This window comes from Aulonocara stuartgranti, assembly GCF_965226115.1.
Source record: "Aulonocara stuartgranti genome assembly, chromosome: 3".
NCBI lineage: Eukaryota > Metazoa > Chordata > Actinopteri > Cichliformes > Cichlidae > Aulonocara > Aulonocara stuartgranti.
In genome coordinates this window covers 15,382,249-15,395,167 of record NC_138941.1, presented here as the reverse complement: position 1 = coordinate 15,395,167, position 12,919 = coordinate 15,382,249, and the positions used below count along the sequence as shown (strand labels likewise).

At 43.2% G+C, this 12,919-nt stretch overlaps 2 protein-coding genes across 2 annotated transcripts in view; one reads left to right on the top strand and one right to left on the bottom strand.

Moving 5' to 3' along the window:
* The window catches only part of LOC309702569 (uncharacterized protein), a 1,256,944-nt gene that overhangs the window by 159,536 nt on the left and 1,084,489 nt on the right, over window positions 1-12,919 (bottom strand).
* Window positions 131-12,919, top strand: part of LOC309702615 (uncharacterized protein) — a 98,266-nt gene continuing 85,477 nt past the window's right edge. The window contains exon 1 of the mRNA XM_082527248.1: window positions 131-451. The gene's annotated coding sequence lies outside the window, so the exon portion shown is untranslated. The remainder of the gene's footprint in view (window positions 452-12,919) is intronic.

The window sequence follows — 12,919 nt, the reverse complement described above, 5'->3', positions numbered from 1 at the left end:
CCGTTGTGAGAATTCTTTCCCTGCTGCTGTCAGCTTTTACAGTGGACGTCGGCGTGGACAACGGCCATATGCATGCCGGTTATCGGAGTCAGCTGGCGTGCATATTGATTGACTGTTAACTTATGTGGACGGCAAGTTGGAGCAGTACGGCGATTCCGTTTGCTCCAGATTTTAGAGTTTTATTCAGATTGTATGTTGTTTTATTGCTTTTTGATTTGTAGTTTGGATTTTCTGTTACACCACTGGTGGGAGGCCCTTTTTCTAGCTGTAGATCACCAGTGTGGTCCTGCAGTTGGGTTATCCCCCGGTGCTACACATTAGTTTGTTGTAATATATTAACATTTTCTTTGTTTCTTTTATTCAGATGCGGAGTGCCGACGTGGAGGAGACTAGGGTGCCTTGGTGGTGGGATCCCTTGAGTGTACACACCTGCCTTGTCTAGTTTATTAGTGTGAGTGTGTGATAGTGTGTTGCACTTGTGTTTTGGTGTGTTTTCTTTCTTTAGTTGTGTGTGTGGCATCCCTGCCCCTCCACTGGTAAGCCTCAGCTCTGGATACCTTTTTAAGCATATTTGTATTTGAATATTTATGATTATGTTTTTATTCGGTGTTTTAAATAATTACCAATAAATTGTCAATTTGTTTATTATTGAACCTCGTCTCTGGATTGAGTATAGCGAACCTAAGTGCCTTTTTGGTGATTTAGTGTCATTTCCAGTATTCTCTGGGTGAAATTCCCAGGGTGGCGTTGTCGTTCTTTAAAACTGAAGAGTATTTACTTTATATCCCAACCTCGTCTCGCCACACCCTGTCAGGTGCAACCCTAAGGCGTTTCAAACACTGGAATCGTTCCTTCAGTTGCCCGAAGGTAATTTCAATGCATGCCCTTGTCCTGGCTAGAGCTGCATTGTAGCGGGTTTGTGGCCCAGGGTTGGGATCAGGGAATGGTGTCATGAAGTACTGCCTGCATGCATAACCTCTGTCTCCGAGGAGAATCCCATCGTAGGCCCCTGTGTAATGGGGAAATGCTGTTAGGTTAGGCCCGAAATGAGTATGAAGTATCAAAATAAGCCTCTTTTACTTACCACGCTCAAATGATGTGCATAACCCTGACTCTCTGAAGATCCTTGAGTCATGCACTGATCCGGGCCATTTAGCTTCCACATTTGTGATATGGCACATAGAGTCACACACCATCTGAGGGATTCCATTATATGTGAACACACTCCTCCCATTATATACTGTATTGCCATCTGGAATGTTAGTATTACTCACCTGCACATTTATACTGTGGCCCCCCTTTCGATTGACATAGTCCCCTTCATTGGGGCCTGGGGGGGCCTTGATCGCAATGTGTGTGCAGTCTATGGTACCAATCACATTCGGGAAGCCTGCGGACGTTCGAGCTACAGTTACCGACATAGGTCATGATTGCATCACATTCACTATCGAATTTACTGTACCTGCAATGGCAAAAAAGCCCTGTTTGACGACCTGTGGTCTTAAGTGGCTTGGGAAAACCACAAACACACCCAGGAAATGCTTGAGTGCCAGGTACACTTTGCATATGGCCCGGCAGACGGCACGTTGGCCAACGTTCTCTGCGTCTCCAACAGCGTACAGAAACGTGCCACTCGCAAAGTAACGCAAGGCAATGCACACCGTTTGTGCAGTTGTTAATGCCCGACTACGGTGAGTGGTACTCTTAACATGGGGATCCAGCAAGTTGGTTAGGTAGATGATACCCTCACGGGAAAATCGGTATCTCTCTATGAGCACACTGTCGCGCTGTGCTAAAGGATCCTGTCTATCCCGCAATATACGTTGGGTTCTGTACACTCTCCTTATCACTCTCGCACCTTCCGCAATGGGTTGCTCGCGTACAAACGGACAGGACATGGCTGCGACAAACTTCCCACTTCCACCTTCGCTTTTATAGCCGTGGTCTGTCATCTTGATTACATGACGTAATTTACTATTACTACTCTGGAATGTGTGTTGCATCTGGCGTGATCACCTACATGACATAGCGTGATTACTAGTACATTTCCCTTTTTTTAGGGACTGACCTGTATGTATCTGCATGGAATCAATAAAAGGATCAAGTGCTGCATTATCTTTAGTTACATTGATGTTATTTATTTATGGTGACACAGTGGCGGCATGTCGCTGTTGCTTTCGTATAATGAAGCGAGACATACCTGCGTGGCCGCGATCTAATCCTGTTTACATAAAGTAAACCTGCTCCCGAGCAGGTTTACGCTTACAGCTCTGTTGCTATGACAGCAAGTCCCGGATGAGCTTCGGGGAACCGAACGATCCAGGATCACGCGAAATCGTCAACAATCTAATCCAGCTAACTTACTTAGCGAGGTACGAAGAACGGGCCCCAGGGCACAACGGACATTAAAACACAATACAACACAGTTAGTAACTATGTCAGTGTTATGGGGCCTAGAGGCAGCATGCTCACATTTAGAGGGAGACTGGCAGAAATCCTAGGATTTGAAAGAGAAGAACCGTTTGTACTTCATTATAAAAACACATATGCGCCACATCCTGCTGACATATACGGCGGGAAATACAACATGTTTATTTATGTAGATATTGCCGACTACCAACTTGTGGGTGACGCTGATGCGCGGCTATTAAGGGCTATAAATATCACAGACGATGTGCGGCGTGTAACCATTTTGCAATTTGACAGCCCACACTACACACCTGTGTCAAAGACATTAATCGACGACATAGAAATTGATTTGAAAGACGACCAGAATCAACACATACCCTTTTTATACGGCAAGGTGTTTGTGAAGCTACACTTCCGACCGATAAGACAGCATTTTTAAAAAGAAAGGATGGGTGTCTACAACACAGATGAAGCAAAATATCTAAAATATTACCTCGCACAAGCCGGGGGGGAGTTGGGCGGGTATATAGGGACCAGCACACAATATGGCGCAGGTCTAGGGGGGTTGTTCCGCAGCTTATTTAGATTTGCAGTACCGCTGTTTAAAAAAGGAGTCAGTATAGTCAAACCCCACCTAAAAACAGCCGCATCAGGCATAGTGTCTGATGTCATATCCAACATAACCAAGCCCACAGCCACTAAGCAGGACGGTAACGGGGTGTATGTGTATACGCCCTATACTTCAAAGACCCCACCCACAGCGCGCACTATGTCTAAAAAGCATAAAACCACAAAACCAGGCAGAAGATCCAACAAACAGACACCGTCACGCGGAGTGAAAAGACCCCAAACTAGGCGTTCAAAAACTACAGCATTTGACATATTCTAAATGGCGCTGTTACACAGTCAATCTGGAGAATGTGTAAAAACAGAGTTGGATCTGTTTACTGTTCCCTACACACAGACTAGCATTGAGAAAAGTATGTTTATTGAAATACCGCCTGTTTCGGCAATCACTGACGGAGGCCCGATCGAGTTTTACATCTCATCGTCTGGAGAAGATTACCTGGATCTAAATGACACATATATCTACATGCGTGTGAGAATCACAAATGCTGATGGCTCAAACCTCGCTAGGGATGCTAACGTGGGCTTTATTAATTATCCCGGATGTACTCTGTTCGCGCAGGTTGACGTTAATTTGGGAGACCGCCTAATTAGTCAATCATCTAACACATATCCATATAGAGGTGTGATAGAATGTCTTATCAATTAAAATAAGGACACTTTAGACACACAGTTCAGCACCGGGTTATTCTGTAAGGATACAGCATCACACATGAATGACACATCCATAGAAGGGGACAACCAAGGCCTTGTGACCAGAGGCAAATATACAGCAAATAGCAGCATTGTTGAATTGATAGCGCCTGTACATGCAGACCTGTTTTTTCAAGAAAAACTGTTACTTAATGGAATAGATCTGTCGCTGAAATTTGTGTGCTCTAAAGACGAATTTGCTCTCATGACGGCGGATGCCAATGCATACAAAGTTAAAATTGTCTCAGCCAGTCTCTTTGTCAAGAAAGTGAGTGTATCACCGAGCGTCAGACTTGCACACAGCAAGGCATTGCACCATGCAAACGCAAAATATGCTATAGACAGAGTATCTTTAAAGACCTTCTCCATACCGGCTGGGGCTCGAATATCAACTAATGACAATTTATTTATGGGCAGGATACCTAAATTTGTCATCATTGCATTCATTGATAATGAAGCTTTTACAGGAAGTGCAACCCGTAACCCATTTCATTTTGAAACCTGCGATATAGAATTCATTTCTTTATACGCTGGGGGTCTGGCTTATCCTGCTAAACCGTTCCAGCCAAATTTTCAGAGAAAACAGTATACCAGAGAATTCTATCAGCTGATACAAACCACTGGAAGACATTTAAAGGATAGGTCACTAGCCATTTCACGTGACGACTTTGGTAACGGGTATACTTTATTCTGTTTCAATCTGGAAGCTGACGAAGGACATTCAGGCAATGTATCGTTAATTAAAACCGGGAACGTTAGGCTTGAAACCTGTTTCAGAAACCCACTACCCCGCACAATGAACATCTTGTGTTATTCCGTGTTTGATTCAGTCATTGAAATACTGTATCTAACATGAGACAGGTGCTCTTGGATTACTACTGAGGCAACAAAGACGGTCATGAACACTATAGAACTAACATCTGTGATGGGCAGGATTATCAATAAAAACACACATTTTCTAGGTGTGTTAGCCTGTGATCAGGTACCCAATGTTCAGCTTCAAAGACTCCCAGCTATGGCTATTGTAAACACTCACCCTTCGACAATGCCCGGGGAACACTGGCTGGCTGTTTATATTTCGAGAGACAAACGCGGTTATTTTTTTGATAGTTTTGGAAACTCGCTAGACAGTTTTCCATCAGCAATAAAGGTGTTTCTTCTAAAAAACTGTTCCACTATTTTATATTCAGGAAAACAAGTGCAGAACAACTTCTCCATCACATGCGGACAACATTGTGTATTTTTTTATTTCACATACAAAACGGAGTGTCTTATTCACATGTGCTCAAAATGTATTCTACTAATTTAACTTGTAACGATGCTAAGGTATGTCGCTTTGTCAACAACATACAACCCATAGCAGTGTGTAGTTATTATGTGTGTGTGCAACAAGGATACTGATGTGTAATACCGTTTATAATAAAAGACAATATGAGAGCATGATTTAATCGAGTCAATGGTATTTATTATCAAAATTGTCACATGTATTATTATTATACAGTCACATCACACATGCTTCAAGAGTAATAAAGAAATCAAACATTATACAATGATAATAATAGAAAAACTATGATAAAAGAAAACAATCTAACAGTGAAAAAAATACAGTAGAAAAACAACAAACAGTCAATATTTTAGGCAGAAAAAACAATAACAGCATTGCGGTTATGATAAGAAATAGTCTGAATTCAAAAATCCAACCATTCGATAGGACCACCCTTTAATTTATTTTTTTTATTCTTTATTTTTTTCTTTAATGTACTATCACGCTGTGAAACGCCCGGTGTGTTCTTTTTAGGCATGTGTTTTAAAAAACCAGAGTCTTCAGGCAGTGTGTGATCTGTTTTATACAAGGCAATGGTCTTACGTACGCCTGTATTGGATATGACCGATAACGGTATGTTTAAATCTGAAACAGCCTTTAAAAACTCTGTCCAGCCTATAGGTCTGAAACCATCAGAAGGTGTGTGTGTGGTTGTGATGGCTTTAATCAGATCATAAATGTGTGAACCCGGTATGGTGTGTTTATCAACAACAATTTCGCCTTTGTCGTTGTAAGAAACCGTGTTTGGCGAACGGTTCAGAGCTGCTAGAATGAGTTCTGCGTTCCTCCTACTCCTTTTAGGCATGTGTGTCAAAACACTCTCTGCAATAAAATCCTTCACCCCCGCATCGCTATAAACAGGAGGTGTGTCCGCAGGAGGGGTTTGCGCATCTGTGTTAAGCTGTTCCGGTAGGGATAAAGACAATACACTCTTTTCACGGGCCCCTTGTCTCACAAGTGTTAGGAATCTTTGGAGAATGTCGCCGTATTTTTTAGCTTTCTCATACACATCTATGTCTGATTCGTGTAACACATGAAGCATCTCCTTGTCCAAGTCATTCTGAGCCTGTTGTCTAATGTTGCCTGTGTGCTGTTGCGGTTGTTTCAATAAGTCCAGCTGATGTTGAGGCACCAAAAACATCTTTTGCACATGCTCCATTTTCACCTGTTTGCTATCAGACTGGTTACGAAAGGGATTGCAGCCCCTAATAAGGGTAGTAAAAACCCTCCAGATTGGTTGATTGTCTTTCTCTTTTTCAAAGTTTTTATCTTTTTGTCAGCAATCAGTCTGATTAGAGATTTTTTCTTTTTTAACTGTTTGTACTTCTGATTTGTCAGCAGAATGTTACCTTGCAATACGTTAAAGGCTATCTCACACAATGCATTGATGAAATCCAAGCCAGCATTGCTAATAATAACTCCGCGTAGAGCCGGTGGAGACTTATATATCAGCTCCAACAGAGACAGATTCCTCCGCATGCGTGATGACATCCTTTCACCTCTTCACTGTTTTTTTTTGGGGGGGGATATAAACAACCGGACGGTCTGACAGTAAATTTGTTCTGAGTCTTAAATAGTCCGGGGTCTTGGCTTTATAGTCTATTAAAAGATACCCGTATGTTGTTGATGTGGCATCATTAAACGCTTCTATAAAATATTTAGTATTACCAGGAAACATTTGTCTACCTAAAAGCATGATTTGATATTTATCTCTAGGATTTTTAAACAATATTAGGTAGTTAGTGTTCAAGGAAATAGTTCTACTGGATTTTCCTTGAATAAACAAATTCTGAACCAGATATATACAACTCAAATTCCTATGATGCACATACTTTGTGAACACATTTTGTACTTCTAAATTGTTGGCGGCATCGTTCATTACATCGTCTATAATTAACAAATTATTCTTGTCTGTAGGTAGAAGTGTGTCATCAGCCAGAGATTCAGGTATATGGTTAACAAAGTTTATGTCTCTTATCTTAAGAAGTTGGTCATATAAAGGCTGCCAGCATGAGTATATATACACAATGTTATCAATGCTGTGTGAAATAATCCGGGCAGCATTTTCAATGACGTTTTTGACAAAAAAAGTCTTGCCGCAGTTACTGGGACCACTGACCACCATGCTGAACGGGTGCTGTAACCGGGCGTCAAACCCCTGATCTAATTTAAAATCCATAAGGCAGGGTTGTATAATCTGGGAGCACACGGCGCTTGTTGTAGACAACCTTAAGCTTCTTCACAACGGTTTCATTCTTCAAATGAAGCTTCTTTTTATCGCGTTTGATATTATCAGACACAGCCGCCAGGTGTGCGTCTGATGCCTGATTGGCTACAAACTTGTGGACTAAACCTTTCAAGGATTCGTGGGTGACAACTTTGGAGTTTTGCGCATTCAGTGTTACTCCTTTACATTTGACCTGTGTTTTGCCCAGCGATGTGTGATACGCGCAGCATTTTGGCCCGCCGGAAACAAATTCCACTATGTGATCCTCCACACCCCCCTGCCCTGAAGCTAATTCGCTGGTGAGATCCCCCAGAAAAGGACCTAGAGGAGGCATCCAGTCGCCAGGGAGTGCTGTGAAAATGACGCTGTCTGTATCACAATACAGTACACGCTGCTGCAAGTTTTCTAACAAGCCATACAGCATGAGTCTGGCATGTGCGGTGGTCATGGCCCCGACAAAGACATTAACGTCTTTCACACAGGAAGCTCTACCATCGGCGTGGCGCCACTGCACCATGGCAACATCGTCAGAGATGAAACAAAACTGCCGTACGTCATACTGGTCGCTGAACATTAGCTGACTAAACCTGAACGGGTCTGTGATGAGCTCAGATGACGCCATGTTTGACCTCATACTGAAACGACCCCATAACGAGTTTAGCAACAACTTGTTGCAGTTTCGAACAGCTTTATTTACGCATATTTTGGACGGATCTAGCATTATTCCCTCCTTTTCATGATACTTGTCTATGTATTCTTGCTGTTCGTTAGGGGTTTTCACATGTTCTGGATACCCCGAGGCCTCCTGTTTAAGTTTTAGAAAGGCTTTCACATAGTCTTTAAACAATGTGTCAGTCTTGTTGGGGAAATGCCACACCTCATGTCTGTGAAGGTTCTCAGTCATCCAGGTCATCGTAGTCAAAGGAGCTTGCAAAGAAAAGCGTCTGGACTTCTTTAAGTTACTTGAAGACGTTTCACCTCTCATCCGAGAAGCTTCTTCAGTTCTAAGGTCAAATGGTGGAGACAGCTCTTCTGTGTTGTGCCAAGCACATGGCACAACACAGAAGAGCCACCTCCACAGGACAAGACTCAGCAGTCCTTCTGCATCTTAAGGATAAAGGACACTCTTTCGAGGATGCCAATGTTCACATTTTGGACAGAGAGGACAGATGGTTTGAAAGAGGAGTGAAAGAAGCCATCTATGTCCACTGTGAGCGACCATCTTTGAACAGAGGCGGGGGTTTACGACACCAACTGTCTGCCATCTATAATCCAGTTTTGAGATCCCTTCCAAGACGCCTTAACGCCCACTCACATCCTGGGCCATCTGATCTCAGGAATTCGCATGATAAGGTGGGGCCAGGTTTCACAATGAACTCTGGCTGATTGGGGCCCACACCCAGTTTCACACCTTGTCTCAGGCGATTAGAGGATCATCAGGGGGTCCTTTCCAAGATGGTGCCGCGTATGGATGCCCTGGTGCTTCAGTGCGTTACTTCTGTCTTGTTTTTGTGCATAACTTCTGTGTCTGGGCACTCCTCTGGATATTCTTACACCAGAGAAGAGCTTCTTAACCAAAGGACTACAACACCTGTGGATTTACTTCCAATATTTGTCACATCTGCGGCAGATTTACTGCAGACTCTGATCAGGAAAGTGAGACTCCGAAAGAGAGGTAAGCGAGCCGGCGCACTCGTGCGTCTGAGGAGACGCGGACTGCGAACTGCTCTTCCTGTGATCTTCCTTTCTAATGTACGATCACTCAGGAATAAGATAGCCGAGTTGGCCCTGATGAGAAGCATGAACAGAGACTTTGCCTCCTCCTGTGTCATATGTTTTACGGAATCGTGGCTCTGTGAGAACATCCCGGACAGCCCGCTAAAGCTGGAGGGCTTTCATCTGCTGCCCGCGGACCGGCAGGCCTCTCTCTCTGGTAAGACCAAAGGTGGAGGTGTCTGCTTCTACATTAATAGTGGCTGGTGCACAGACGTAACAGTGATTGCTCAGCACTGCTCTTCCTCTCTGGAATACCTTTTTATTCACTGCAAACTGTTTTATTCTCCGCGGGAGTTTGCTTCATTCATCCTGGCCGCTGTTTACATCCCGCCAGATGCGGATGCGCAGGCAGCTCAGTGCGCACTCGCGGAGCAGATACTGCACATGGAGCAGACATTCCCGGACTCTCTCATTATTGCTCTTGGGGACTTTAACAAAGCCAATCTGAGCCATGAGCTTCCCAAATACAAGCAGTACATTAAATGCCCGACCAGAGAGGAGAGGACATTGGACCACTGTTACAGCACGATCTAGAGCATTATCCCTAGTGTTGAATCTGTGTGGGAAATGACCCTTCTGCAGGTCTTGAAAACCTAAAGCAGAGGGTATTTTGGCAAGACCCATGGGCAAAAAGCTGAACGAATCAATCCACCGCTGGTCATAGTCCCCGTCATGCATCAGAATCACACGGCTCCCTCTCATTGTGACGGTAGGTGTTGTGACCAGGAGATATTTTATTTTGTATTTTTATGATCACAGTTATAATTAGAAGTATCAATCATTAATCATTTACCATTGTGGAATCTGATGACAGTATAATCTTTGTTTTATATCTATGGTAATCTGAGTAAAGATTAATGTATGCAGGTTATCATCATTGTAATCAAGTCTCAAATGGTATCCACAGCATTGTATTCACCGTCCATAACTGGAGGGTCCAGCAGGACCTTGTTCTAATTCATTTGCAGGCCTACATCAGAACATGCACATAGAGAGTTATGTAAACATGCACGTTCACCCTTATTTACACAGGGAGGTCATGTCAGGACATTCTCTAGTTGGACACACAGGCTCACAGAACTGCACAACATGACATGTCACACACTTGTTTTTCTCTAAAGTATCATCTGATGTTTGTATAAAGAGAACTTTGGACTATGGGGAGACTGTTATCATTTCCAGTAAGGTCTAACTGTGTGATGTCATCATGGGTTATATAGGGATGGGGAACGGTCCACTCTTTGGAGATCTGTGGCTGTACGCTTGTCTTCCCATGCTTCTGTCTTAGAAGTGTGTAATAAAGATCACTATTCTGACATCTACTGAGACCATGCAGTCGTTTGTCTTCTCCTCAAAACTCGAATCATGACATTTCTGGTGCCGAAACCCGGTTTGGGGGGAGACTAATGGAGCCTGGCTGACGGTCTAGTGGTGTCAGACGGACGGCCAGGAGGTCGACTGAGTGATGGGCCCTGAGATATGAGAGGTAAGCACCGCCTGTTGATGGATCTCCAAAGGTGCTGAATTGGGAATTAAACTAAATTAAATGTTCACTCAGTGGAGCTTCTGTTCTGTCCGTGGTGATCTTGGGGTAATTAGTGTTAAAGGTAGGGAATAGTGAACTGAGTAAATGTATTGCTGTTTATTTTGGGGGTGAATTTTGAGTTAAGAGGTTATAGGAGGTTAAAATAATACGGTTTAAGGTGTGTGGAAACCGATGTGGGTGGCTGGATGCCAGCAGTCACCTGGGTAGTGTAGGGCATTTGGTTTTAATTGGGTAGCAGAGACTGGGTCTTGGGCGTCAGATAATTGAACTGGAGGCGGCGACCTCACAGTGACGCTTATAAAACAAGTAAATTCGTTTAGGACTGAGAGCTAGGCTCTCTAAGAATGCAGTTGTTCAGCAGGTGGCACTGACCCCTAATCGCGGACGCGTGGTTAGGTTTTAGCCCGGTTTGGCCTCCCGCTGGGGACTTGGGACTCCCGGTTAATTGGCCAGGTAATCTACGAGTGATTGCCTTCTACTGCATTGATTGATTGAGAAGGTCAGACCTGGCTGCATCCTATCTAACGTTGGGCACACTGAGCTTTAAGTAAAGCCAAAAGCGTGATCTGTGATGTGTCACGTGGCTGGTGGAGCTCCGTGTTTTCCTGGCGGGGAAGTAGTTTTAAAGTTATTAGAATTTAGTAATTTGACCGTTTTCAAGGTGGCGTACTTGAGACGTGTATTGACCAGCAAGGCTAGGCCTGGGCTATAGGTGCTTTTAAATTAGTCAAAAAGTTAGGTGTAACCTCTTCTGGCATATGACGTCTATGCGGGCCCGTGTGTATATAGAATATAAATTACCCGTGTGTGTGTGAATTTAAGAGTGTAAATTGTAGAAACTGTCTTGTGTTGTTGAATTTCTTCTGTGTGGATCCAGAGTGTGAAAAAAACGAAAACGCCTTTCTCTTCTCTCGCTGTTAGAGAAGAGGAGAGTGTGTGTGTGTATTTCTCCTTAGGAGAAAGGAGGGGTTGTGTGGTGCTGCGCGGTAGCGGGCACACGCGCGCGAGTACGAGCGGAGTGTGTGTGTGTACAGCTGCGGCCCTTGGTTTCATCTCCCTATTTCTCCATTTCTGTCCTTCTGAGCTTCTTTTCGTTAGGTGAAAGGGGGTCTCAGAAGTATGGTTAAAAGATTTCAGTATATTAAATAAACTAAACCTTGTAGTCTTCTGTTTGTGATTTCCTAATGTGGCTATGGTTTAATAGAATTCCATGAGTAATGATCCCTTGTGTAAAACTCCCGTAAGGTAGGAGTGCGGGGATAAATATCTTGACAAAATTTGAGAACTTTGTGTGATTGCTGGGAGATTTTTAGTTGGGGCGTATTTCCTTCTCTACCTGGAAAAGGCAGAGATCTGTGCTTTATTTGATGTTGTGTAAATAAAGCTTTTAAAAGTTGGTTGAGTCTCTCGTATAAGGAGGGAAAACGGTGCATGGTAGATTGTCTGGATTATTCTTGTATGTGAAAACTTTGTAGTTGTTAGGGAAGTGAATATGAGTGTGAATTTGTGCTGGCTTCACATGTTTAAATGGATGCATAGAAGTTTGTGAGTGAGAAATTGTTATGGTGGGGTTTAAAGTTAGTAAAGAGTTAAATCAACCCTCCTCAAGAGTTCAATAATTTAGGCAGTTATGTTTATACGAATACTAAATGTATGTTTAGTGTCCTCATACAGGTGTTTTTTCTTAACCTGGAAACCTGGGTACGGCAGCAGAAGACAGGCCAAGCTTTGGCTAAAAATTCACGGCTGGACACCAGAGTTGTCCCCACCCCTCCCGGAAAAAAAAGAGAGAATGTAGTTTTAGGCAGGTTTTTCTCGCTGAACTGCTCTGGGTGCTGTGTCCCTGAATCTCACCAGTGTTAACCTCTGGCGGAAGACATGGAAAAAAGGAAAAGATGTTCCTGGTAAATGACTGAAACAAATAAAACCACACACAACCAGAGAAAGGTATGAGAAGTGTGAGGAACAGACACATGTGCGTGTTAGAGAAATGCCTCATTTGAGAAAAAGTTAAAATTAACCCACATACAGACGCACCCACACATGCAATGAAGAAACAGCTTACATACATGTGCACGTACATGCAAGGTTAAAGTAGCGACACTTAACATACACCTGTTTTTAAATGATATAGTTTATCCACTACTGACAAATAAACTCTCTGGGTTGCAGGACAACAACTTAACGTCAAAAGACAAAGATACTGGTCTGATGATTAAGTGAGGACACGACAAATTTAGTGGTTAAAAGGGTCGAATTGGGACATGTTTTTGTTGATTGTTTAAGACAAATGACTACTGAATGGTAGAAAATTCCT